The 26,335-nt window shown below is 47.3% G+C and overlaps 1 pseudogene; it reads right to left on the bottom strand.

Moving 5' to 3' along the window:
• The window catches only part of LOC121535501, an 84,137-nt pseudogene that overhangs the window by 19,350 nt on the left and 38,452 nt on the right, over nucleotides 1-26,335 (bottom strand).

Raw genomic sequence — 26,335 nt, 5'->3', positions numbered from 1 at the left:
CGCATCTGGCCCTGGACTTTGTCACTGGGTTGCCCTCTTCTGAGGGGAACACGGTCATTCTGACTATTGTGGACCGATTCAGCAAGTTCGCCCACTTTGTGCCCATCTCCAAGCTTCCCTCTGCCTCTGAGACGTCCAAGATCCTGGTTAGGGAGGTTTTCAGGGTCCACGGATTGCCCAGTTTCCGACCGTGGCCCTCAGTTCACCTCTGCTGTCTGGAAATCCTTCTGTTTGGCCATTGGAGCTACAGTCAGTCTCACATCTGGATTTCACCCCCAATCTAATGGACAGGCGGAGAGAGCCAACCAGAAGATGGAATCCACGCTGCGCTGCCTTGTTTCCTCCAACCCCACCTCTTGGGCCTCTCAGTTGCCTTGGGTTGAGTATGCTCACAATACTCTCCCTACTTCTGCCACTGGGATGTCTCCCTTCCAGTGCCTATACGGCTACCAAACCCCCTTGTTTCCTTCTCAGGAGAAAGATCTCTCGGTTCCCTCTGTCCAGGCCCACATTCGTCGTTGCCACCGGACCTGGCATCGGGCCAGAAAGGCCCTCCTCAGAGTTTCTGACCAGTATCAGCTCCAGGCGAATCGTCACCGTATTCCAGCCCCCGCTTATGCAATCGGAGATAGGGTCTGGTTGGCTACACGGGACCTTCCTCTGCGGACTGAGTCAACGAAACTGTCGCCGAGGTTCATTGGTCCGTTTGTGGTGGAGAGAGTGATTAATCCTGTTGTGGTTCGACTCAAGTTGCCTAGTACGCTCAGAGTCCATCCCACCTTCCATGTCTCCTGCCTCAAGCCTGTTCTCCTCAGCCCTCTGTTGCCCCCTCCACCTCCTCCTCCTCCTCCTCGGATGATCGGAGGAGGTCCTGTCTACACGGTGCGCCGCATCATGGATTCCAGACGGCGGGGCCGGGGTTTCCAGTATCTCGTGGACTGGGATTGGTATGGTCCTGAGGAGAGGAGTTGGATTCCTCGGCGTCAGATCCTTGATGCTGACCTCCTTCGTGACTTCTACTGCCTCCATCCTGGCGCTCCGGGTAGTCCGCCCGGTGGCGTTCGTCGGAGGGGGGGGTACTGTCATGAACCCTGCGTCCTGAGTCTGTTCCTGCCTGTGTTGCCGTTTTTCTGCTCTGAATCTCCTGTTTCCCGAAGGTGCCTGAACGCACCCTGTCCGGTTGTCGGGCGACGTTGCTAGGCGGGTGATCTCTCGATTACCCGCACCTGCTTCTCATCAGCTTCGGCACACCTGGTCCTGATCATCACCCCTTCATAAGCTCTGACCTGACATCCATTCCCTGCTGGATCGTTAGCCATAAACAGTATGTTTTGCCAGCGTATCAGCCTCTGAGTACTAGCGTTAGTTTTGTTGTTTTTTGCACCTTGTTGAACTGCCTTGTACTTATCTCCGTTTTTTCTGTCTACAGTCATTCTCCCGAACCTTCACCCAACCCCTGCCGTGCCATCAGTTCATCTGCCACTTCACCACCACCTACTCATCTCCGCCACCCGCTCCGTCTCCTGGACTATTCTGCATCTTTTTATCTGTAAATAAACACTCACATTCGTTCAACTCACCTTGTCCTGGTCTGCTTCTGGGTTCGGTCTTAGAGAACCGTGACAGTCATATGGTCAGATGAAACCAAAATAGAACTTTTGGTAAAAACTCAACCTCGCCGTGTTTGGAGGACAAAGAATGCTGAGTTGCATCCAAAGAACACCATACCTACTGTGAAGCATGGGGGTGGAAACATCATGCTTTGGGGCTGTTTTTCTGCAAAGGGACCAGGACGACTGATCCGTGTAAAGGAAAGAATGAATGGGGCCATGTATCGTGAGATTTTGAGTGAAAACCTCCTTCCATCAGCAAGGGCATTGAAGATGAAACGTGGCTGGGTCTTTCAGCATGACAATGATCCCAAACACACCGCCGGGCAACGAAGGAGTGGCTTCGTAAGAAGCATTTCAAGGTCCTGGAGTGGCCTAGCCAGTCTCCAGATCTCAACCCCATAGAAAATCTTTGGAGGGAGTTGAAAGTCCGTGTTGCCCAGCGACAGCCCCAAAACATCACTGCTCTAGAGGAGATCTGCATGGAGGAATGGGCCAAAATACCAGCAACAGTGTGTGAAAACCTTGTGAAGACTTACAGAAAACGTTTGACCTGTGTCATTGCCAACAAAGGGTATATAACAAAGTATTGAGAAACTTTTGTTATTGACCAAATACTTATTTTCCACCATAAATTTGCAAATAAATTCATTACAAATCCTACAATGTGATTTTCTGGATTTTATTTTTCTCATTTTGTCTGTCATAGTTGACGTGTACCTATGATGAAAATTACAGGCCTCTCTCATCTTTTTAAGTGGGAGAACTTGCACAATTGGTGGCTGACTAAATACTTTTTTCCCCCACTGTATATACTGTGTACAGTGTGTGCGGTAGGGTACTGTGTACAGTAGGGTACTGTGTACAGTGTGTACGGTAGCGTACTGTGTACAGTGTGTGCGGTAGGGTACTGTGTACAGTGTGTGCTGTAGGGTACAGTGTACAGTGTGTGCGGTAGGGTACTGTGTACAGTGTGCGCGGTAGGGTACAGTGTACAGTGTGTGCGGTAGGATACAGGCAGTTGCTGATTGTTACCTGGCTCCTATGTAGAGAGTGCGGTTGACCTGGAGCACTGTCTGAATGTGCAGCTCCTGTCTCTGAGAGGAACGATGCGCTCTACCCACAAACACAGGATACCTCCTCACCACTGAGAAGAAGGGAGAGAGAAAGAAAGAAAGCGTTGTTTACACTATCATTACATTACAGGGGATGGAAAGGATTGAGAAAAAAAGCTTGGAGGGGGAGAAACAGAGGGATGGCAGAAAGAGGGAGACAGACAATTATAGTGATACAGGAGGGGACGAGGGATAGACCAGACAGTATTGAAGGACAGGGACACACTGCAGGGAAGGTGGAGAGGACATCTCCATAGGGACTACTCTTCAGGAGATTGAGTGGGACCTCTGTCTCATCTGTCCTTGACTGCAAGGAACGACACCATAATACACATCCATCCGTCTACTGATCTCCAAACGCTCTGCCCTCTCTCTCTCTCCTCTGCAACTATTCAATCTCTCTCTCTTTCATCTCTCCCTCTCTCTCCATCGCCACCACTCTCTTTCCATCTCCACCTCTCTGACTATCTCCCTCCTCTGTCCTTCGATCACTCTCTTTTTCTCTCTCTCCTCCCATGTCTCGCTCTCTCCCTCCATCTCTACCTCTCCACCTCTTACACCCCCTTCCCCTTGAACTAGATGCTCAATCATATATGCAATAAAACAACAATAAAGCAATGACCTCAGATCGCAGCTCCATAATATTAAATCAAAGGAGAGAAGGAGAGGAGAGCATTACATCTTTCATTCACACACAAGGAAAAACACATTTCCCAGTGCTTCTGCAATCTATCTCTGTGACACGGTTGTTTTGTGTGAAAACAGCTCCAGACCAAGGCTGTGACCCCTGATCTTTCTGTCCTGAAGGAATACTGAGATCCACCAAGGGTCATTCATCACGGATACCATATGTACACAAACGCATTCATGCCAAAGAAACACATACAGTGAGGGAAAAAAGTATTTGATCCCCTGCTGATTTTGTACGTTTGCCCACTGACAAAGACATGATCAGTCTATAATTTTAATGGTAGGTTTATTTGAACAGTGAGAGACAGAATAACAACAACAAAATCCAGAAAAACGCATGTCAAAAATGTTATAAATTAATTAGCATTTTAATGAGGGAAATAAGTATTTGACCCCTCTGCAAAACATGACTTAGTACTTGGTGGCAAAACCCTTGTTGGCAATCACAGAGGTCAGACGTTTCTTGTTGTTGGCCACCAGGTTTGCACACATCTCAGGAGGGATTTTGTTCCACTCCTCTTTGCAGATCTTCTCCAAGTCATTAAGGTTTCGAGGCTGACGTTTGGCAACTCGAACCTTCAGCTCCCCTCCACAGATTTTCTATGGGATTAAGGTCTGGAGACTGGCTAGGCCACTCCAGGACCTTTATGTGCTTCTTCTTGAGCCACTCCTTTGTTGCCTTGGCCGTGTGTTTTGGGTCATTGTCATGCTGGAATACCCATCCACGACCCATTTTCAATGCCCTGGCTGAGGGAAGGAGGTTCTCACCCAAGATTTGACGGTACATGGCCCCGTCCATCGTCCCTTTGATGCGGTGAAGTTGTCCTGTCCCCTTAGCAGAAAAAACACCCCCAAAGCATAATGTTTCCACCTCCATGTTTGACGGTGGGGATGGTGTTCTTGGGGTCATAGGCAGCATACCTCCTCCTCCAAACACGGCGAGTTGAGTTGATGCCAAAGAGCTCGATTTTGGTATCATCTGACCACAACACTTTCACCCAGTTCTCCTCTGAATCATTCAGATGTTCATTGGCAAACTTCAGACGGGCTGTATATGTGCTTTCTTGAGCAGGGGGACCTTGCGGGCGCTGCAGGATTTCAGTCCTTCACGGTGTAGTGTGTTACCAATTGTTTTCTTGGTGACTATGGTCCCAGCTGCCTTGAGATCATTGACAAGATCCTCCCGTGTAGTTCTGGGCTGATTCCTCACCGTTCTCATGATCATTGCAACTCCACAAGGTGAGATCTTGCATGGAGCCCCCGGCCGAGGGAGATTGACAGTTTTGTGTTTCTTCCATTTTCGAATAATCGCACCAACTGTTGTCACCTTCTCACCAAGCTGCTTGGCGATGGTCTTGTAGCCCATTCCAGCCTTGTGTAGGTCTACAATCTTGTCCCTGAGAGCTCTTTGGTCTTGGCCATGGTGGAGAGTTTGGAATCTGATTGATTTGATTGCTTCTGTGGACAGGTGTCTTTTATACAGGTAACAAGGTGAGATTAGGAGCACTCCCTTTAAGAGTGTGCTCCTAATCTCAGCTCGTTACCTGTATAAAAGACACCTGGGAGCCTGAAATCTTTCTGATTGAGAGGGGGTCAAATACGTATTTCCCTCATTAAAATGCAAATCAATTTATAACATTTTTGACATGCGTTTTTCAAAAATTTTTTGTTGTTATTCTGTCTCTCACTGTTCAAATAAACCTACCATTAAAATTATATACTGATCATTTCTTTGTCAGTGGGCAAACGTATAAAATCAGCAGGGGATCAAAAACTTTTTTCCCTCACTGTACACACACTGAGTATACCGAACATTAGTAACCCCTTCCTAATATTGAGTTGCACCCATAGCCGCAGGAAGTAGTTTGGGGGTGGGGGTGCAGTTTTTTTTTATTCTGGGGGGATGCAAAAAAAAAGTGCCCGCGCTGAAGAAGTCTGTATCGGTCTGCTAATACAGGACTAGTAAAGGCCCAGTGCACTTTTGTGAAAAAATTTAAACTAAATATATTTGAGCGTTTACCAGCATTTGTAACTTGAGTTTGATAATTATCTGTACAAAACAGTTAACCTGATAATACTTGTGGAATATAAAAATACTTGCTTGATATATGTTTTCCAGTTTCTTGAAATACTTTGCAAATGCAACTTATTTCTATGTGAAAACTGAAATGGTCTATTCATTCCTTTTAGCAGACACTTACCCAGAGAAACCTACAGTGGTAAGTGCATACATTATCATACTGATCCCCCGTGGGAATCGAACCCCCAACCCTGGCATTGCAAGCGCCATGCTCTACCAACTGAGCCACATCAATACTCCACATCATCACAAACCACTGTATTGTGCATTGTTTTTCTTCATGGTGATGAAAAGTCTACAGGTACAGACCTAGAGGACCAACCTATGTACAATACAGTAATGTACATTAACCTCTACGGGATCGGTGTCCCTTATACGGGACGTTGTTGCTCAATATGCGATATGTGACTAGAATGGTGTTGTAAACAACAGCCAACTTTCCGGGACATAGACATGTCTTATATGGGCAGAAAGCTTAAAATCCTGTTAATCTAACTGCAGTGTCCAATTTACAGTAGCTATTACAGCTAGAAAATACCATGCTATTGTTTGAGGATAGTACACAACAACAAAACACTTTTATCACAGCAACTGGTTTGGTACATTCACCTCTGAAGGTAAATAATGTACTTACATTCAGTAATCTTGCTCTGATTTGTCATCCTGAGGGTCCCAGAGATAAAATGTAGTGTAGTTTTGTTTGAAAAATAAATTGTTATATTCACATGTAGGAACTGGGTTCTACAGTTTAACCTCTGACTCCACACCCACCCCACCATCTAGACATGTGAAGGTTAGTGTATTTTCTGTAGGGAAGTTAATGATCCAGTGTGCAAACTTAAATGTTGTATTACCATAGCATTTTTGTATGTGCTCTATAGTTATGTACTTGAAAAACAATTCGGCACATTTGGGAAAACTCCTGGCAAACTTAATACAAAATATTGTGTAGTGATGTAATTCTTCACTGGATCAGTCTGAAACTTCGCACACACACACTGCTGCCATCTGGTGAACAACATCTAAATTACACCTAGAATCCTACATCACTGTCTGGCCTTTCTCTTGCAATTCAAAGATGATGCAACAAAAAACAAAAAATAGAAAACGCATGTTTTTTTGTTTGTATTATATTTTACCAGATCTAATGTGTTATATTCTCCTACATTAATTTCACATTTCCAAAAACTTCAAAGCGCTTCCTTTCAAATGATATCAAGAATATGCATATCCTTGCTTCAGGTCCTGAGCTACAGGCAGTTAGATTTGGGTATGTCATTTTAGGCGAACATTGAAAAAAAGGGTCCGATCCTTAAGAGGTTTTTAAGTGGTTTGTAAGGATGGTAAATTAATACTGCACAAAAAGTGGTTGTTTTCCATGTTATTTGATCAAGAAAAAAAAATGTGGGCCCACAAAAAGGAATCATAGGTTTCATCTGGATACACCTTGTCAGTCATGTTCTTAATGTTTTGTATACTCAGTGTACGTGCGCCCACAAACACACACACACACAATAAGAAGGACACATACCCTCTAAGGGAGCGTAGCTGAGCGGACCAGGCTCCTCTGGAAAAGAACTGTGAGCCAATCGCAGGAGCAGGAGGAAAAACGTGAGGGGAGGGGCCATGGTCGTCATGGCAGCACAGCACGTGCACTAGAAAGGGAAAGAAAGAGAGGAGATATTTTGATTGCAATAGGTTACACGCACACACAAACACAAGCACAAACACACACACACCCTGCAACAAATGACCCGGCACCTAAAGTATGGTCCACAGAGCAGCGTAGACTGGGGAGAAGGCTGGGTAAGAAAAGCAGGAGACTAAATGCTGCCACCAATCTGGCTTTAGCGCAGTGTCCATTGTGCCAAATGAGATGTAATGTGCCCCTATCGTGTAGAATGGCAACCCATTGTTGAGCATTTCCATCTGAACATGGTGACCTATACCACCCCAGAGTCCTATATAGAGAGAAGAGACTACTGCTATAGAGGGAACCCTACAGGGCCATACACCATAACATCCTATGTAACAGAGAAGCTGTGCCATACAGCAAACCCCCCAAAAAGGTGAAAGACTGAAGGCAGCTGGAGAACATCAGACAAGCTGAGGGAAGTCACAGGATAAGCTGAACAATACCTCCATGTACTCCATAGAGCCCATTGCTTGGTAATGTACTCTATAGAGCCCAATCCTTGGTAATGCACTCTATAGAGCCCAATCCTTGGTACTGTACTCTATAGAGCCCAATCCTTGGTAATGTACTATATAGAGCCCAATCCTTGGTAATGTACTCTATAGAGCCCAATCCTTGGTAATGTACTCTATAGAGCCCAATGCTTGGTAATGTACTCTATAGAGCCCAATCCTTGGTAATGTACTCTATAGAGCCCAATCCTTGGTAATGTACTCTATACAGCTCAATCCTTGGTAATGTACTCTATAGAGCCCAATCCTTGGTAATGTACTCTATAGAGCCCAATCCTTGGTAATGTACTCTATAGAGCCCAATCCTTGGTAATGTACTCTATAGAGCCCAATCCTTGGTAATGTACTCTATAGAGCCCAATCCTTGGTAATGTACTCTATAGAGCCCAATCCTTGGAAATGTACTCTATAGAGCCCAATCCTTGGTAATGTACTCTATAGAGCCCAATCCTTGGTAATGCACTCTATAGAGCCCAATCCTTGGTAATGCACTCTATAGAGCCCAATCCTTGGTAATTGTCAAGGGCGTCAGTGAAATGCGGTAGGCGAAGTCAAACGCAGGACACAGAGCTCATCAGGAAAACATACTTTACTCGATGGTACTCTGAGATACAACAACCTCCACACAGGGAGGAAAACAACCCGCACACTAACGACTGCCGAAAACAATAAACAAGCACACACAACACACAGTGTAAGACAGAGGGTTAAATAGGGAAGACAATACTACATAATGGGAAACAGGTGTAACCAATAAAGACAGAACAAGTCGAACATAGAAACATGGATCGGTAGCAGCTAGTACTCCGGTGACGACGAACGCCGAAGCCTGCCCGAGCAAGGAGGAGGGGCAGCCTCGGCTGAATCCGTGACAGTAATGTACTCTATAGAGCCCAATCCTTGGTAATGTACTCTACAGAACCCAATCCTTGGCAATGTACTCTATAGAACCCAATCCTTGGTAATGTACTCTATAGAGCCCAATCCTTGGTAATGTACTCTATAGAGCCCAATGCTTGGTAATGTACTCTATAGAGCCCAATGCTTGGTAATGTACTCTATAGAGCCCAATGCTTGGTAATGTACTCTATAGAGCCCAATCCTTGGTAATGTACTCTATAGAGCCCAATCCTTGGTAATGTACTCTATAGAGCCCAATCCTTGGTAATGTACTCTATAGAGCCCAATGCTTGGTAATGTACTCTATAGAGCCCAATGCTTGGTAATGAACTCTATAAATCCCAATCCTTGGTAATGTACTCTATAGAGCCTAATCCTTGGTAATGTACTCTATAGAGCCCAATCCTTGGTAATGTACTCTATAGAGTTCCTTCACCAATGCCAACCTATTAAGTAAGCACAGCGCCGGAGAAGATGGCTGCCGTTTTACAGCCCTCTAACCAATTGTACTATTATGTGTGTTTTTCCGCGTTATTTGTAATTTATTTTGTACATAATGTTTCTGCCATCTTCTCTTATAACCAAAAAGAGCTTCTGGATATCAGGACAGCGATTACTCACCTCGCATTGGACGAAGATTTTTTCTTCAACGAGGCGGCCGCGAAGGACATCATACAGACACCCGACAAGGCCCAAATCCCCGTCATACGCGTGAGGAAGAGACGGAGATATCGCGGACGCAGATCCGGATGCCTTGTAAGGATCCGACGGCGAGCGAGTAAACTGCCTCTTCCATCAATCCTATTAGCCAACGTTCAATATTTTGAGAATAAAATGGACGATTTAAGATTACGGTTATCCTACCAACGGGACATTAAAAACTGTAATATCTTATGTTTCACGGAGTCGTGGCTGAACGACAACAATGATAACATTCAGCTAGCAGGCTATACGCTACATCGGCAGGACAGAACGGCTGACTCTGGTAAGACAAGGGGTGGCGGTCTGTGTATATTTGTAAACAACAGCTGGTGCACAAAATCAAATACTAAGGAAGTCTCGAGGTTTTGCTCGCCTGAGGTAGAGTATCTTATGATAAGCTGTAGACCACACTATTTACCAAGAGAGATTTCATCTATATTTTTCATAGCTGTCTATTTACCACCACAAACCAATGCTGGCATTAAGATTGCACTGAATGAGTTGTACAAGGCCATTAATCAACAGGAAAACGCTCATCCAGATGCAGCGCTCCTAGTGGCCGGGCACTTTAATGCAGGGAAACTTAAATCCGTTCAACCTAATTTCTACCAGCATGTTAAATGTGCAACCAGAGGGGAAAAAACTCTAGACCACCTTTACTCCACACACAGAGACGCATACAAAGCTCTCCCTCGCCCTCCATTTGGCAAATCTGACCATAACTCTATCCTCCTGATTCCTGCTTATAAGCAAAAACTGAAGCAGGAAGCACCAGTGATTCGGTTAATAAAAAAGTGGTCAGATGACGCAGATGCTAAGCTACAGGACTGTTTTGCTAGCACAGACTGGAACATGTTCCGGGGATTCTTCAGACAGCATTGAGGAGTACACCACATCAGTCACTGGCTTCATCAATAAGTGCATCGATGATGTCGTCCCCCACAGTGACCGTACGTACATACCCCAACCAGAAGCCATGGATTACAGGAAACATCCGCACTGAGCTAAAGGGTAGAGCTGCCGCTTTCAAGGAACGGGACTCTAACCCGGACGCTTATAAGAAATCCCGCTATGACCTCCGACGAACCATCAAACAGGCAAAGAGTCAATACAGGTCTAAGATTGAATCATACTACACTGGCTCTGACGCTCGTCGGATGTGGCAGGGCTTGAAAACTATTACAGACTACAAAGGGAAGCACAGCCGCGAGCTGCCCAGTGACACAAGCCTACCAGACGAGCTAAACCACTTCTATGCTCGCTCGAGGCAAGCAACACTAAAGCATGCATGAGAGCACCAGCTGTTCCGGATGACTATGTGATCATGCTCTCCGTAGCCGATGTGAGTAAGACTTTTAAGCAGGTCAACATTCACAAGGCCGCAGGGCCAGACGGATTACCAGGACGTGTACTCCGAGCATGTGCTGACCAACTGGCAAGTGTCTTCACTGACATTTTCAACATGTCCCTGACTGAGTCTGTAATACCAACATGTTTCAAGCAGACCACCATAGTCCCCGTGCCCAAGAACTCTAAGATAACCTGCCTAAATGACTACCGACCCGTAGCACTGACGTCTGTAGCCATGAAGTGCTTTGAAAGACTGGTCATGGCTCACATCAACAGCATAATCCCAGAAACCCTAGACCCACTCCAATTTGCATACCGCCTCAACAGATCCACAGATGATGCAATCTCTATCGCACCTCCACACTGCCCTTTCCCACCTGGACAAGAGGAACACCTACGTGAGAATGCTATTCATTGACTACAGCTCAGCATTCAACACCATAGTGCCCTCTAAGCTCATCACTAAGCTAAGGATCCTGGGACTAAACACCTCCCTCTGCAACTGGATCCTGACTTCCTGACGGGCCGCCCCCAGGTGGTAAGGGTAGGTAACAACACATCTGCCACACTGATCCTCAACACGGGGGCCCCTCAGGGGTGCGTGCTCAATCCCCTCCTGTACTCTCTGTTCACCCATGACTGCATGGCCAGGCACGACTCCAACACCATCATTAAGTTTGCCGACGACACAACAGTGGTAGGCCTGATCACCGACAACGATGAGACAGCCTATAGGGAGGAGGTCAGAGATCTGGCCGTGTGGTGCCAGGACAACAACCTCTCCCTCAACGTGACCAAGACAAAGGAGATGATTGTGGACTACAGGAAAAAAAAGAGGACTGAGCACGCCCCCATTCTCATCGACGGGGCTGTAGTGGAACAGGTTGAGAGCTTCAAGTTCCTTGGTGTCCACATCACCAACGAACTATCATGGTCCAAACACACCAAGACAGTCGTGAAGAGGGCACGACAAAGCCTATTCCCCCTCAGGAGACTAAAAAAGATTTGGCATGGGTCCTCAGATCCTCAAAAAATTCTACAGCTGCACCACCGAGAGCATCCTGACTGGTTGCATCACCGCCTGGTATGGCAACTGCTTGGCCTCCGACCGCAAGGCACTACAGAGGGTAGTGCGTACGGCCCAGTACATCACTGGGGCAAAGCTTCCTGCCATCCAGGACCTCTATACCAGGCGGTGTCAGAGGAAGGCCCTCAAAATTGTCAAAGACTCCAGCCACCCTAGTCATAGACTGTTCTCTCTGCTACCGCACGGCAAGCGGTACCGAGTGCCAAGTCTAGGTCCAAAAGACTTCTCAACAGCTTCTACCCCCAAGCCATAAGACTCCTGAACAGCTAATCATGGCTACCCATACTATTTGCACTGCCCCCCACCCCCATCCTTTTTACGCTGCTGCTACTCTGTTAAGTATTTATGCATAGTCACTTTAACTCTACCCACATGTACATATTACCTCAACTACCTCAACTAGCCGGTGCCCCACATTGACTCTGCAACGGTACCCCCTGTATATATAGCCTCCCTACTGTCACTTTATTTTACTTCTGCTCTTTTTTTCTCAACACTTTTTTTTGTTTTTGTTTTATTCTTACTTTTTTTGTTTAAAATAAATGCACTGTTGGTTAAGGACTGTAAGTAAGCATTTCACTGTAATGTCTGCACCTGTTGTATTCGACGCATGTGACCAATACAATTTGATTTGATTTGATTTGATTTATAGAGCCCAATCCTTGGTAATGTACTCTATAGAGCCCAATCCTTGGTAATGTACTCTATAGAGCCCAATCCTTGGTAATGTACTCTATAGAGCCCAATCCTTGGTAATGTACTCTATAGAGCCCAATCCTTGGTAATGTACTCTATAGAGCCCAATCCTTGGTAATGTACTTTATAGAGCCCAATCCTTGTAATGCACTCTATAGAGCCCAATCCTTGCTAATGTACTCTATAGAGCCCAATCCCTGGTAATGCCAATCCTTGGTAATGTACTCTACAGAAGGAGATCCTGTAGGATCCTGTAGGATCCGATCCTACACGACTGGTCTGCCGCGAAATGCGGATGTGGTTACAACAGGCTTCCCGTTACGATGTCGACCACGAAGATTCCATCTACTAGCCCCGCCCGCTAGCACACGCTAGCCGTGGCCTCTTGCTCGCTAGTGCTTTAGCAGCCCCCGAACTACCTCCGAACTATCCAATTTCTGTTCACCGGACCTTATGATAACTCAGCTATACAGCTGATGCCTGCTGGACTGTTCCTTTTTACGGTACCACATCCTGTTTATGTTTAGCCTCAGCCTAAACTGTGTCGTCATTACCAGCTGTTGTCTTAGCTCTCTCAAATTACACCTGTGATTGGTTTATGCCTCTCTCCCATGTCAATATGGTTTGCTTATTGCTGTTTCGGTTATTTCTAATTGTACTATTTCACTGTAGATCCCCCAGCCCAGCTAAACCTGCCTTAGATAGCTCCTTTGTCCCACCCACCATACACGCGGAGACCTACTCAATCGGTGCCTCCAGTGATGCTATCTCTTTCATTGTTACCCAACACTAAGGTTTACCTCCACTTTACTCATATCCTTCCATATCCTTGTCTGTACATAATGCCCTGAATCTTTTCTACAACGCCCGGAAATCTGCCCCCTTTATTCTATGTACCCAACGCACTAGAAGACCAGTTCTTAAAGCCTTTAGCCGTATCCTTATTCTAGTCCTCCTTTGTTCCTCTGGTGATGTAGAGGCTAACCCAGGCCCTGCAGCCCTCAGTATCACTCCTACTCCCCAGGCGCTATCATTTGTTGACTTCTGTAATCGCAAAAGCCTTGGTTTCTTGCATGTTAATATCAAAAGTCTACTTCCTACGTTTGAGTTATTCACTGCGTTAGCACACTCCGCCAACCCTGATGTTCTAGCAGTGTCTGAATCCTGGCTTAGGAAGGCCACCAAAAATTCTGAAATTTCCATCCCCAACTACAACAATTTCCATCTAGATAGAACTGCCAAAGGGGGTGGAGTTGCAATCTACTGTAGAGATAGCCTGCAGAGCTCTATCATACTATCCAGGTCTGTGCCCAAACTGTTTGAGCTTCTACTTCAAAAAATCCACCTTTCCAGAAATAAGTCTCTCACTGTTGCCGCTTGCTACAGACCCCCCTCAGCCCCCAGCTGTGCCCTGGACACCATATGTGAATTGATTGCCCCCCATTTATCCTCAGAGTTCGTACTGCTTGGTGACCTAAATTGGGATATGCTTAACACCCCGGCCATCCTACAATCCAAACTAGATGCCCTCAATCTCACACAAATGATCAACGAACCTACCAGGTACAACCCTAAATCCGTAAACATGGGTACCCTCATAGATATCATCCTGACTAACTTACCCTCTAAATACACCTCCGCTGTTTTCAACCAGGATCTCAGCGATCACTGCCTTATTGCCTGTGTCCGTAACGGGTCCGCGGTCAAACGACCACCCCTCATCACTGTCAAACGCTCCCTAAAACACTTTAGCAAGCAGGCCTTCCTAATTGACCTGGCCCAGGTATCCTGGATGGATATAGATCTCATTCCGTCAGTAGAGGATGCCTGGTTGTTCTTTAAAAGTAATTTCCTCTCAATCTTAAATAAACATGCCCCCATTCAAAAAAATACAGAACTAAGAACAGATATAGCCCCTGGTTCTCCTCAGACTTGACTGCCCTTGACCAGCACAAAAACATCCTGTGGCGTACTGCATTAGCATCAAATAGCCCCGCGATATGCAACTTTCCAGGGAAGTTAGGAACCAATATACACAAGCAGTCAGGAAAGCAAAGGCTAACTTTTTCAAACAGAAATTTGCATCCTGTAGCACTAACTCCAAAAAAGTTTTGGGACACTGTAAAGTCCATGGAGAGTAAGAGCACTTCTTCCCAGCTGCCCACTGCACTGAGGCTAGGAAACACTATCACCACCGATAAATCTACAATAATCGAGAATTTCAACAAGCATTTTGCTACGGCTGGCCAATGCTTTCCACCTGGCTACCACTACCCCTGCCACCAACTCTGCACCCTCCGCTGCAACTCTGCCCATGCCCCCGCTTCTCCTTCACACAAATTCAGACAGCTGATGTTCTGAAAGAGCTGCAAAATCTGGACCCCTACAAATCAGCTGGGCTAGACAATCTGGACCCTTTCTTTCTAAAACTAGCCGCGAAATTGTCGCAACCCCTATTACTAGCCTGTTCAACCTCTCTTCGTAACGTCTGAGATCCCCAGAGATTGGAAAGCTGCCGCGGTCATCCCCCTCTTCAAAGGGGGGGTGACACTCTAGATCCAAACTGTTACAGACCTATATCCATCCTGCCCTGCCTTTCAAAGTATTTGAAAGCCAAGTTAAAAAACAGATCACCGACCATTTCGAATCCCACCGTACCTTCTCCGCTAAGCAATCCGGTTTCCGAGCTGGTCATGGGTGCACTTCAGCCACGCTCAAGGTCCTAAATGATATTATAACCGCGATCGATAATAGAGCAGTACTGTGCAGCCGTCTTCATCGACCTGGCCAAGGCTTTCGACTCTGTCAACCACCGCATTCTTATTGGCAGACTAAATAGCCTTGGTTTCTCAAATGACTGCCTCACCTGGTTCACCAACTACTTCTCAGATAGAGTTCAATGTGTCAAATCGGAGGGCCTGTTGTCTGGACCTATGGCAGTCTCTATGGGGGTGCCACAGGGTTCAATTCTTGGGCCGACTCTTTTCTCCGTGTATATCAATGATGTCGCTCTTGCTGCTGGTGACTCTCAGATCCACCTCTACGCAGACGACACCATTTTGTATACATCTGGCCCTTCATTGGACACTGTGTTAACAAACCTCCAAACGAGCTTCAATGCCATACAACACTCCTTCAGTAGCCTCCAACTGCTCTTAAACACTAGTAAAACTAAATGCATGCTCTTCAATCGAACGCTGCTGGCACCCGCCCACCCGACTAAAATCACTACTCTCGACGGGTCTGACCTAGAGTATGTGGACAACTACAAATACCTAGGTGTCTGGTTAGACTGTAAACTCTCCTTCCAGACTCACATTAAGAATCTCCAATCCAAAGTTAAATCTAGAATCGTCTTTCTATTTCGCAACAAAGCCTCCTTCACTCATGCTGCCAAACATGCCCTCGTAAAACTGACTATCCTACCGATCCTTGACTTCGGCGATGTCATTTACAAAATAGCCTCCAACACTCTACTCAGCAAATTGGATGTAGTCTATCACAGTGCCATCCGTTTTGTCTCCAAAGCCCCATACACTACCCACCACTGTGACCTGTACGCTCTTGTTGGCTGGTCCTCACTACATGTTCGTGTTATGATTTACCAGTATTAGAACCCAAATGCAGACAAGTACACCAAGCCAGAGAAGGTTTAACAGGTTTATTTAAAATGTTCAATAGTCCAGGTTTCCAATAATAGGGGAAGAGCAAGTCCAGGTTACAGGGAGGGTAACAGATCCAGGTCAGGGCAGGTGTGGTACCGTAATGTCCTAGTGTCCGTGGTGAGTCCAAAAGAGAGGTCCGGTAGTGGAGAGCAGGATGGTGGTGGCAGGAGTGAAGCGGAGGCAGGAGTCAGGTTCCAAATATATGGTCGTCTTGACTATGATCTGACGATGAGTGGTAAGTTTGACCGGGTCTTAAAGGCTGAGGTGATTATGGTGAATGAGCTGCAGCTGGAACCCTGACTCCCGCACACCAGACTTCACTCCTGCAATCAAGGACAGACAGAGGGGAGGGAGAGAGCAGAGAGAGAGCTACCTAGCAGCAGTAGGCCTAACAGTACCCCCCTCTACGGACGCCACCTGGCGGCCGACGGGGTTTATCGGGATGTAACCTATGAAACTCTCGGACCAGAGCAGGATCCACAATGAAGCTCCTGGGCACCCAGGAACGTTCCTCAGGACCATAACCCTCCCAATCCACCAGGTACTGGAAACCACGACCCCGGCGGCGAACATCCAGAAGTCGCCGGACAGTGTAGACCGGACCCCCACCCACGATCCTGGGCGGAGGAGGGGACGAGAGGGCGGGCACAGAGGGCTAACCGACACAGGCTTAATCTGGGAAACATGAAAGGTGGAATGAACCCCGTAGGGAGGCAGGAAGCTGTAGCTTAACCGCGCAGGGGTTAACAATAGACAGTATCTTGAACGGTCCTATAAAACGAGGCGCCATCTTCTTAGACTCCACCTTCAATGGAAGGTCCCGTGACTTCAGCCATACCTCTTGACCAGGAGAGTAACCGGGAGCCTGGGACCGGTGACGGTTGGCTTGCCTCTGCATGTACGCCGAAGCTCGGGACAGAGCTACCCTGGCCTTCCTCCAGACCTTGGAAGCAGCGGCGCATGTGGGACTGCACCGAGGGTACCGCCAGTTCCCTCTCTTGAGAAGGGAACAGGGGAGGTTGATAACCCAGAGCACACAGAAAAGGAGACAAACCAGAGGAAGCGTTAGTCAAGGTGTTATGAGCATATTCCACCCAGGGGAGCATGGAGCTCCATGACCCAGGGTTAGACCCTGTGACACAGCGAAGAGCGGTCTCCATCTCCTGGTTCGCTCTCTCGGCTTGCCCGTTGGTCTGGGGGTGATATCCAGAGGACAGGCTGGATGTAATGCCCAAAGCTTTACAGAAAGCTTTCCACACCTGGGAGACAAACTGGGGACCCCTGTCAGAGACAATATCCGTGGGTAGACCATGAGAGCGAAACACATGTTCAACCAAAATATCAGCCGTCTCTCTGGCAGTGGGCAGTTTAGGTAGGGCCAAAAAATGAGCGAACTTAGAAAAAACGATCAATCACCGTAAGAATTACAGTCTTTCCAGACGAGGGGGAAGTCCAGTGACAAAATCCATAGCGATATGCGACCAGGGCCGGCTGGGTATAGGTAGAGGTCGTAGATGACCAGCGCTGGCCTGGGTGGAGTTCTTACTTCGTGCACATACCGTAGAAGCAGCAATGAAGGCTCGAGTGTCCGCCTCCATCGTGGCCCACCAGAACTTCCGTCGCACAAAGTCAAGGGTCCGCGAAACTCCAGGGTGACAGGTAAGGGGAGACGAGTGAGCCCACTGAAGTACCTGGGAGCGAGCAGACTCAGGGACAAACATCCGGTTAGGAGGACCCCTCCCAGGGTCAGCTTGATGATGTTGAGCCTGTCTAACAATCCCCTCGATGTCACATGTGACGACCGCAATACTGCAGGTAGGAGGCAAAATGGGTTCAGGGTTACTACCAGTATCAACAGCCGAATGAACACGAGACAGGGCGTCAGGCTTGACGTTGCGTGACCCAGGACGGTAAGACAGAGAAAAATTGAATCTCCCAAAAAATAGTGCCCACCTGGCTTGACGGGGGTTGAGCTGCTTCGCTGACTGGAGGTAAGCCAGATTCTTATGATCCGTCCAAACGATGAAGGGTTGTTCCGCCCCCTCCAACCAATGTCGCCACTCCTCGAGAGCCAGCTTAACGGCGAGCAGTTCACGATTGCCAACATCATAATTCCTCTCTGCCTGAGAAAGTTTCCTTGAGAGAAAAGCACAGGGATGCAGTTTGTTATCTTCAGGAGAACGCTGTGACAACACCGCACCTACCCCAGTGTCGGATGCATCCACCTCCACGACAAACTGGCGGTCGGGGTCCGGCTGCATCAGAATGGGAGCCGAGGCGAAGCGATGTTTCAGTTCTTCGAACGCTGATTCGGCCCCTTCATTCCAAGCGAACGGTCGTGAGATGGAGGTGAGAGCGGTGAGTGGCGCCGCAATGCGGCTGTAGTCCTTGATGAACCTCCTATAGAAGTTTGCAAACCCCAGAAATCGTTGAAGTTGTTTGCGGGTAGAGGGGGCTGGCCAGTCCGTGACAGCAGAGATCTTAGCTGGGTCCATCCGCAACTCCCCCTGAGCGATGATGTAACCCAAAAAAGAGGTCTCAGACACATGAAATTCACATTTCTCCATCTTCACAAACAGTTTGTTCTCCAACAACCTTTGCAACACCTGGCGCACATGCAGTTCATGTTCCTGGGAGGACTCTGAGAAAATCAAGATATCATCCAGATAGACAAAAACAAACCGATTCAACATGTCCCCGAAGGACATCATTGACTAGTGCCTGAAAAACAGCAGGGGCATTAGACAACCCAAAAGGCATAACCAGATACTCAAAATGTCCCAAGGGTGTGTTGAAGGCAGTCTTCCATTCATCACCTTTACGAATGCGCACCAGGTGATACGCATTTCGTAGATCCAGTTTCGTAAAGATGGTAGCACCATGAAGGAGGGGAAAAGCAGAATTAATCAAAGGCAGAGAATACTTGTTCTTAATGGTGATGTTGTTAAGTCCACGGTAATCAATACAGGGTCTGAGGGTCTTATCCTTCTTAGCAACAAAAAAGAATCCCGCTCCTACAGGTGACGAGGAAGGACGCATAATACCTGCCGCCAAGGAGTCCCGAATGTAGTTCTCCATAGCCTCCGTCTCCGGCCGGGAGAGATTGTACAGGCGACTGCTGGGGAGCGGGGCTCCTGGCTGGAGGTCAATGGCACAGTCGTAAGGCCGGTGAGGAGGAAGAGAAGTAGCTCTGTGTTTGCAGAAAACGGATGCCAGGTCATGATACACGTCAGGAACATTAGAAAGATCCATGGACTCCAGTGGAGGTCGAGGCACAGTACTGGCAGGAGTCAGAGCAGAACACAAACAATTCACATGACAAAATGTGCTCCATGAAACAATTCTACCTGTCACCCAATCAATGTGTGGATTGTGTCTTATGAGCCAGGGGATACCAAGGACCAGAGGGGTCTGTGGGCAGTCGATAATATGGAATTGAATGTTCTCCTGATGATTTCCCGACACTCTAAGACAAACAGGAACAGTCTGATGGGTAATATGGGTCAACAATTGTCCATTCAGACCCTTAGCCTGCAGCGGACAGTCCATAGGAACAGTCTCCAAATCCATTTGTTGAGCCCACTCTCTATCCAAAAGCTTTCGTCTGCACCAGAGTCAATCAGCGCACTAACAGAGAGATTCTGGAACTGCCACTGGAGGGATGCCTGGAGCAGAATGCGGGGAGAAGAGGAAGAATCCGCTGCTCGGCTCACCAAAACTTCTCCCATTAATGATGAGCCGGCCCTTTTCCCGGACGAACTGGGCAGGAAGGAACGAAATGACCAGCTTCTCCACAATACAGGCAGACCCGAGCCTGAATGCGACGTGCACGCTCCTCTGAGGACAACCGTGCACGACCCACCTCCATGGCTTCGGGTTCAGTGCTCCTCGTATCGACTCGGGAAGACACGGCTTTCTCCGTAGGGAAGATGCGGGGAGGAGTTTGTTGATGACAGACAGGTTGCTTGGAACTAACACTCCTCTCCGGCGGCGCTCCCGAATCCGATTATCCAACCTGATGGTGAGTGAAATAAGATTATCCAGCGTAGGCGATTCATCATATGACACCAATTCATCTTTTAAAGTCTCAGACAAAGCATTGATGAACACTCCTTGTAATGCCTCGTCATTCCAACCACTCACTGCTGCTAAAGTCCGAAACTCCACTGCCATCTCCGCCACACTGCGAGCCCCCTGCCGAAGAGAAAACAACCGTTTCGCAGCCTCCTTGCCTCGTACGGGGTGGTCAAAAACCTTCCTCATCTCAGTGGTGAAGGCAACGTAAGCGTTGCAAATGTCCGACTGACTCTCCCAGACCGCGGATCCCCAGGCACGAGCGGAACCGCTAGTAGAGTTGATAAGGTAGGCAATACGGGCTCTTTCTGAGGCGTAGGTGAGGGGCTGTTGTTCAAACACTAACGAGCATTGAGTCAAAAAATCGCCACAGGTTCCCATGTTCCCGTCATAGCGCTCTGGAGCAGGAACAAAAGGCTCTCTGATCTGGGCTGAAGGGGTAGTAAGGGCAGACACTTGATTGGTGAGTAATTGAACCTGATTAAGCAGCACCTGACTGTCCTCAGCAATCGTCTTAAACAGGGTATCATGTTGGCCAAGTAAAATGCCCTGATTGGCTATGGCAGTCCAAATTTGAGTGCACTCTGGGGTGGTATCCAAGCTACTGTCTGCTGGGTTCATGATGGTCAGATCATACTGTTATGATTTACCAGTATTAGAACCCAAATGCAGACAAGTACACCAAGCCAGAGAAGGTTTAACAGGTTTATTTAAAATGTTCAATAGTCCAGGTTTCCAATAATAGGGGAAGAGCAAGTCCAGGTTACAGGGAGGGTAACAGATCCAGGTCAGGGCAGGTGTGGTACCGTAATGTCCTAGTGTCCGTGGTGAGTCCAAAAGAGAGGTCCGGTAGTGGAGAGCAGGATGGTGGTGGCAGGAGTGAAGCGGAGGCAGGAGTCAGGTTCCAAATATATGGTCGTCTTGACTATGATCTGACGATGAGTGGTAAGTTTGACCGGGTCTTAAAGGCTGAGGTGATTATGGTGAATGAGCTGCAGCTGGAACCCTGACTCCCGCACACCAGACTTCACTCCTGCAATCAAGGACAGACAGAGGGGAGGGAGAGAGCAGAGAGAGAGCTACCTAGCAGCAGTAGGCCTAACAGTTCGTTGTCAAACCCACTGGCTCCAGGCCATCTATAAATCACTGCTAGGCAAATCCCCGCCTTATCTTAGCTCATTGGTCACCATAGCAGCACCCACCCGTAGTCTGCGCTCCAGCAGGTATATCTCACTGGTCATCCCCAAAGCCAACACCTCCTTTGGCCGCCATTCCTTCCAGTTCTCTGCTGCCAATGACTGGAACGAATTGCAAAAATCTTTGAAGCTGGAGACTCTTATCTCCCTCACTAACTTTAAGCATCAGTTGTCAGAGCACCTTACCGATCACTGCACCTGTACACAGCCCATCTGAAATTAGCCCACCCAACTACCTCATCCCTATATTGTAATTATTTTGCTCATTTGCACCCCAGTATCTCTATTTGCACATAATCTCTTGCACATCTTTCATTCCAGTGTTAATACTAATTGTAATTATTTTGCACTATAGCCTATTTATTGCCTTACCTCCATAACTTGCTACATTTGCACACACTGTATATATATTTTCTTTTGTATTTTTTGACTTTTTTTTTTATCGCACTGCTTTGCTTTATCTTGGCCAGGTCGCAGTTGTAAATGAGAACTTGTTCTCAACTGGCTTACCTGGTTAAATAAAGGTGAAATACAGTGGGGAAAAAAAGTATTTAGTCAGCCACCAATTGTGCAAGTTCTCCCACTTAAAAGATGAGAGAGGCCTGTAATTTTCATCATAGGTACACGTCAACTATGACAGACAAATTGAGAAAAAGAAATCCAGAAAATCACATTGTAGGATTTTTTATGAATTTATTTACAAATTATGGTGGAAAATAAGTATTTGGTCACCTACAAACAAGCAAGATTTCTGGCTCTCACAGACCTGTAACTTCTTATTTAAGAGGCTCCTCTGTCCTCCACTCATTACATGTATTAATGGCACCTGTTTGAACTTGTTATCAGTATAAAAGACACCTGTCCACAACCTCAAACAGTCACACTCCAAACTCCACTATGGCCAAGACCAAAGAGCTGTCAAAGGACACCAGAAACAAAATTGTAGACCTGCACCAGGCTGGGAAGACTGAATCTGCAATAGGTAAGCAGCTTGGTTTGAAGAAATCAACTGTGGGAGCAATTATTAGGAAATGGAAGACATACAAGACCACTGATAATCTCCCTCGATCTGGGGCTCCACGCAAGATCTCACCCCGTGGGGTCAAAATGATCACAAGAACGGTGAGCAAAAATCCCAGAACCACACGGGGGACCTAGTGAATGACCTGCAGAGAGCTGGGACCAAAGTAACAAAGCCTACCATCAGTAACACACTACGCCGCCAGGGACTCAAATCCTGAGTGTCCCCCTGCTTAAGCCAGTACATGTCCAGGCCCGTCTGAAGTTTGCTAGAGTGCATTTGGATGATCCAGAAGAGGATTGGGGAGAATGTCATATGGTCAGATGAAACCAAAATATAACTTTTTGGTAAAAACTCAACTCGTCGTGTTTGGAGGACAAAGAATGCTGAGTTGCATCCAAAGAACACCATACCTACTGTGAAGCATGGGGGGTGGAAACATCATGCTTTGGGGCTGTTTCTCTGCAAAGGGACCAGGACGACTGATCCGTGTAAAGGAAAGAATGAATGGGGCCATGTATCGTGAGATTTTGAGTGAAAACCTCCTTCTATCAGCAAGGGCATTGAAGATGAAACTTGGCTGGGTCTTTCAGCATGACAATGATCCCAAAGACACCGCCCGGGCAACGAAGGAGTGGCTTCGTAAGAAGCATTTCAAGGTCCTGAGTGGCCTAGCCAGTCTCCAGATCTCAACCCCATAGAAAATCTTTGGAGGGAGTTGAAAGTCTGTGTTGCCCAGCGACAGCCCCAAAACATCACTGCTCTAGAGGAGATCTGCATGGAGGAATGGGCCAAAATACCAGCAACAGCGTGTGAAAACCTTGTGAAGACTTACAGAAAACGTTTGACCTGTGTCATTGCCAACAAAGGGTATATAACAAAGTATTGAGAAACTTTTGTTATTGACCAAATACTTATTTTCCACCATAATTTGCAAATAAATTCATTAAAAATCCTACAATGTGATTTTCTGGATTTTTTTTTCTCATTTTGTCTGTCATAGTTGACGTGTACCTATGATGAAAATTACAGGCCTCTCTCATCTTTTTAAGTGGGAGAACATGCACAATTGGTGGCTGACTAAATACTTTTTTCCCCCACTGTAAAAGAACCCAATCCTTGGTAATGTACTCTATAGAGCCCAATGCTTGGTAATGTACTCTATAGAGCCCAATCCTTGGTAATGTACTCTATAGAGCCCAATCCTTGGTAATGTACTCTATAGAGCCCAATCCTTGGTAATGTACTCTATAGAGCCCAATGCTTGGTAATGCACTCTATAGAGCCCAATCCTTGGTAATGTACTCTATAGAGCCCAATCCTTGGTAATGTACTCTATAGAGCCCAATCCTTGGTAATGTACTCTATAGAGCCCAATCCTTGGTAATGTACTCTATAGAGCCCAATCCTTGGTAATGCACTCTATAGAGCCCAATCCTTGGTAATGCACTCTATAGAGCGCAATCCATGGTAATGTACTCTATAGAGCCCAATTCTTGGTAATGTACTCTATAGAGCCCAATCCTTGGTAATGTACTCTATAGATCCCAATCCTTGGCAATGTACTATATAGATCCCAATCCTTGGTAATGCACAACAATACTAGTCATTTAGTAGAGGCTCTTATCTGGCCAAACTTCTCCTTCACTGTCCCTCTCACATACACATATGCGCACGCACACACACACACACACACACACACACACACACACACACACACACACACACACACACACACACACACACACACACACACACACACACCCTATCCCACACCACACCGCAGGGGTGAAACAGTCAAATGTGGGCATCCACCCAGCCATGCATCAATCAACACATTGCCCTTTATAAAACTAGGGCTGACTTACTGCCACACATAAATAATGAGAGAGATTGGCTGACACTCTCTTAGCTAAGGTATCAGGTGCAGGGTTGGGCTCAGCTCCATTTCAACTCAGTCAATTCAAGAATATAATTGAAATTCTTTATGAAATTCTTAATAGAGGGAAAATAGTAGACATTTAATTTCATTAATGATTTTTCACATCTCGATTTTTAATGGAGTTGACCCCAACCCTGCACAGAGATACAGCTACTGTAACGCCCTGGCTCTGGGGACTATGTTATGTTGAGCCAGGGTGTGTAAGTCTATGTTGGTAAATCTATGTTGGCCTGAGTGACTCCCAATCAGAGGCAACGAGTGTCAGCTGGTTGTCTCTGATTGGGAGCCATATTTAACTATCGGTCTTTTCACTTTGTGTTGTGGTTTCTTGTTCATTTCGGTTCGTGTTAAACCGTAGACGTCACGTTATCGTTTATTGTTTTTGATCGTGTGATCAGTAAAATAAAAGGATATGTTCACTTTCAACGCTGCGCCTTGGTCCACTCTGTTAGACGATCGTGACAGAAGAAACCACCAAGACAGGACCAAGCAGCATGAAGAGGAGAGAGGAAGGACCTGGGATCAGGGGAGTAGGAGTTTCGGCTGGGCCACGCTAAGTGAAGAGGAGAGAGGCTGGTCTATGAAGCAATGGATCGAGAGTCTGGCGAGAGCTAGGGAGGCCTGGTCCACGGGGAGGAGAGAACCCCAGAAAATTTTTAGGGGGGGGCTCACGACGTGGACGACGGGGCAGCAGGAGGCCGCGATGGAGCGGTCAGCGGGTGTGAAGAGGAGGCCGCCAGGTTAAGGGGGCCACTGGTCACAGAGGGAGAGGGAAAGTGTGGAGGCACGGCGAGAGGTACTGGGTTGTATGTACCAGTCCGGTCCGGCCCGCTTCTGATCCCTGCATAGGGCCAGTGGCGTGTGTCCCCAGTACGGTTCGGCCTGTTCCTGCCTCTCGCACCGAGCCTGTGGTGCGCGTCGCCAGCCCGGTCCGGCCCGTTCCTGCTCTCCGCACCAAGTCTGTGGTGCGCGTCGCCAGCCCAGTCCGGCCCATCCAAGCTCCCCGCACCAAGCCAGTGGTGTGCGTGCCGCCAGTCCGGCACGGCCCGTGCCTGCTCTCCGCACCAGGTCTGTGGTGCGTTTGCGTCAGCCCTGTCCGGCCCGTTCCTGCTCTCCGCACCAAGTCTGTGGTGCGCTGTCGCCAGCCCGGTCCGGCCCGTTCCTGCTCCCCGCACTGTCAGGGGTGCGCCCGTCAGCCCGGTCCGGCCCGTTCTCCTCCACGCATCAAGCCAGGGGTGTGCGTCGTCAGTCTAGCACAACCCGTGCCTGGGTCATGTCCGAGCCGGATCCGCCGCCGAGGCGGAGTGCCCACCCGGTCCCTCCCTGTTGTGGTTGTTTGCGCGGCCGGAGTCCGCGCCTTTGGGGGTACTGTAACGCCCCTGGCTCTGGGGACTATGTTATGTTGAGCCAGGGTGTGTAAGTCTATGTTGGTAAATCTATGTTGGCCTGAGTGACTCCCAATCAGAGGCAACGAGTGTCAGCTGGTTGTCTCTGATTGGGAGCCATATTTAACTATCGGTCTTTTCACTTTGTGTTGTGGTTTCTTGTTCATTTCGGTTCGTGTTAAACCGTAGACGTCACGTTATCGTTTATTGTTTTTGATCGTGTGATCAGTAAAATAAAAGGATATGTTCACTTTCAACGCTGCGCCTTGGTCCACTCTGTTAGACGATCGTGACAGCTCCGCTTATTCTAAAACAGTCTTCGCCCATTGCTGTTTCACGCCTGTACCATGACTGGAGATGGATTCAGTGCTATGAAAATAACAACTTCTCTTTGTCTGAGATAATAACTGAAAGTATTCACACCCCTTGACTTTTTCCACATTTTGTTGTGTTAAAGCCTGAATTTAAAATGGATCAAATAGAGATTTTTTGTCACTAGCCTATAATGTCAAAGTGGAATTATGTTTTTCCAAAAAATTTACAAATTAATTATAAATGAAAAGCTGAAATGTCTTGAGTCAATAAGTATTCAACCCCTTTGTTATGACAAGCCT

The sequence above is a fragment of the Coregonus clupeaformis genome, chromosome 21 (genome assembly GCF_020615455.1).
Source record: "Coregonus clupeaformis isolate EN_2021a chromosome 21, ASM2061545v1, whole genome shotgun sequence".
NCBI lineage: Eukaryota > Metazoa > Chordata > Actinopteri > Salmoniformes > Salmonidae > Coregonus > Coregonus clupeaformis.
Note: the sequence above shows the minus strand (reverse complement) of the source record. Positions and strands in the feature narration are given on the sequence as shown.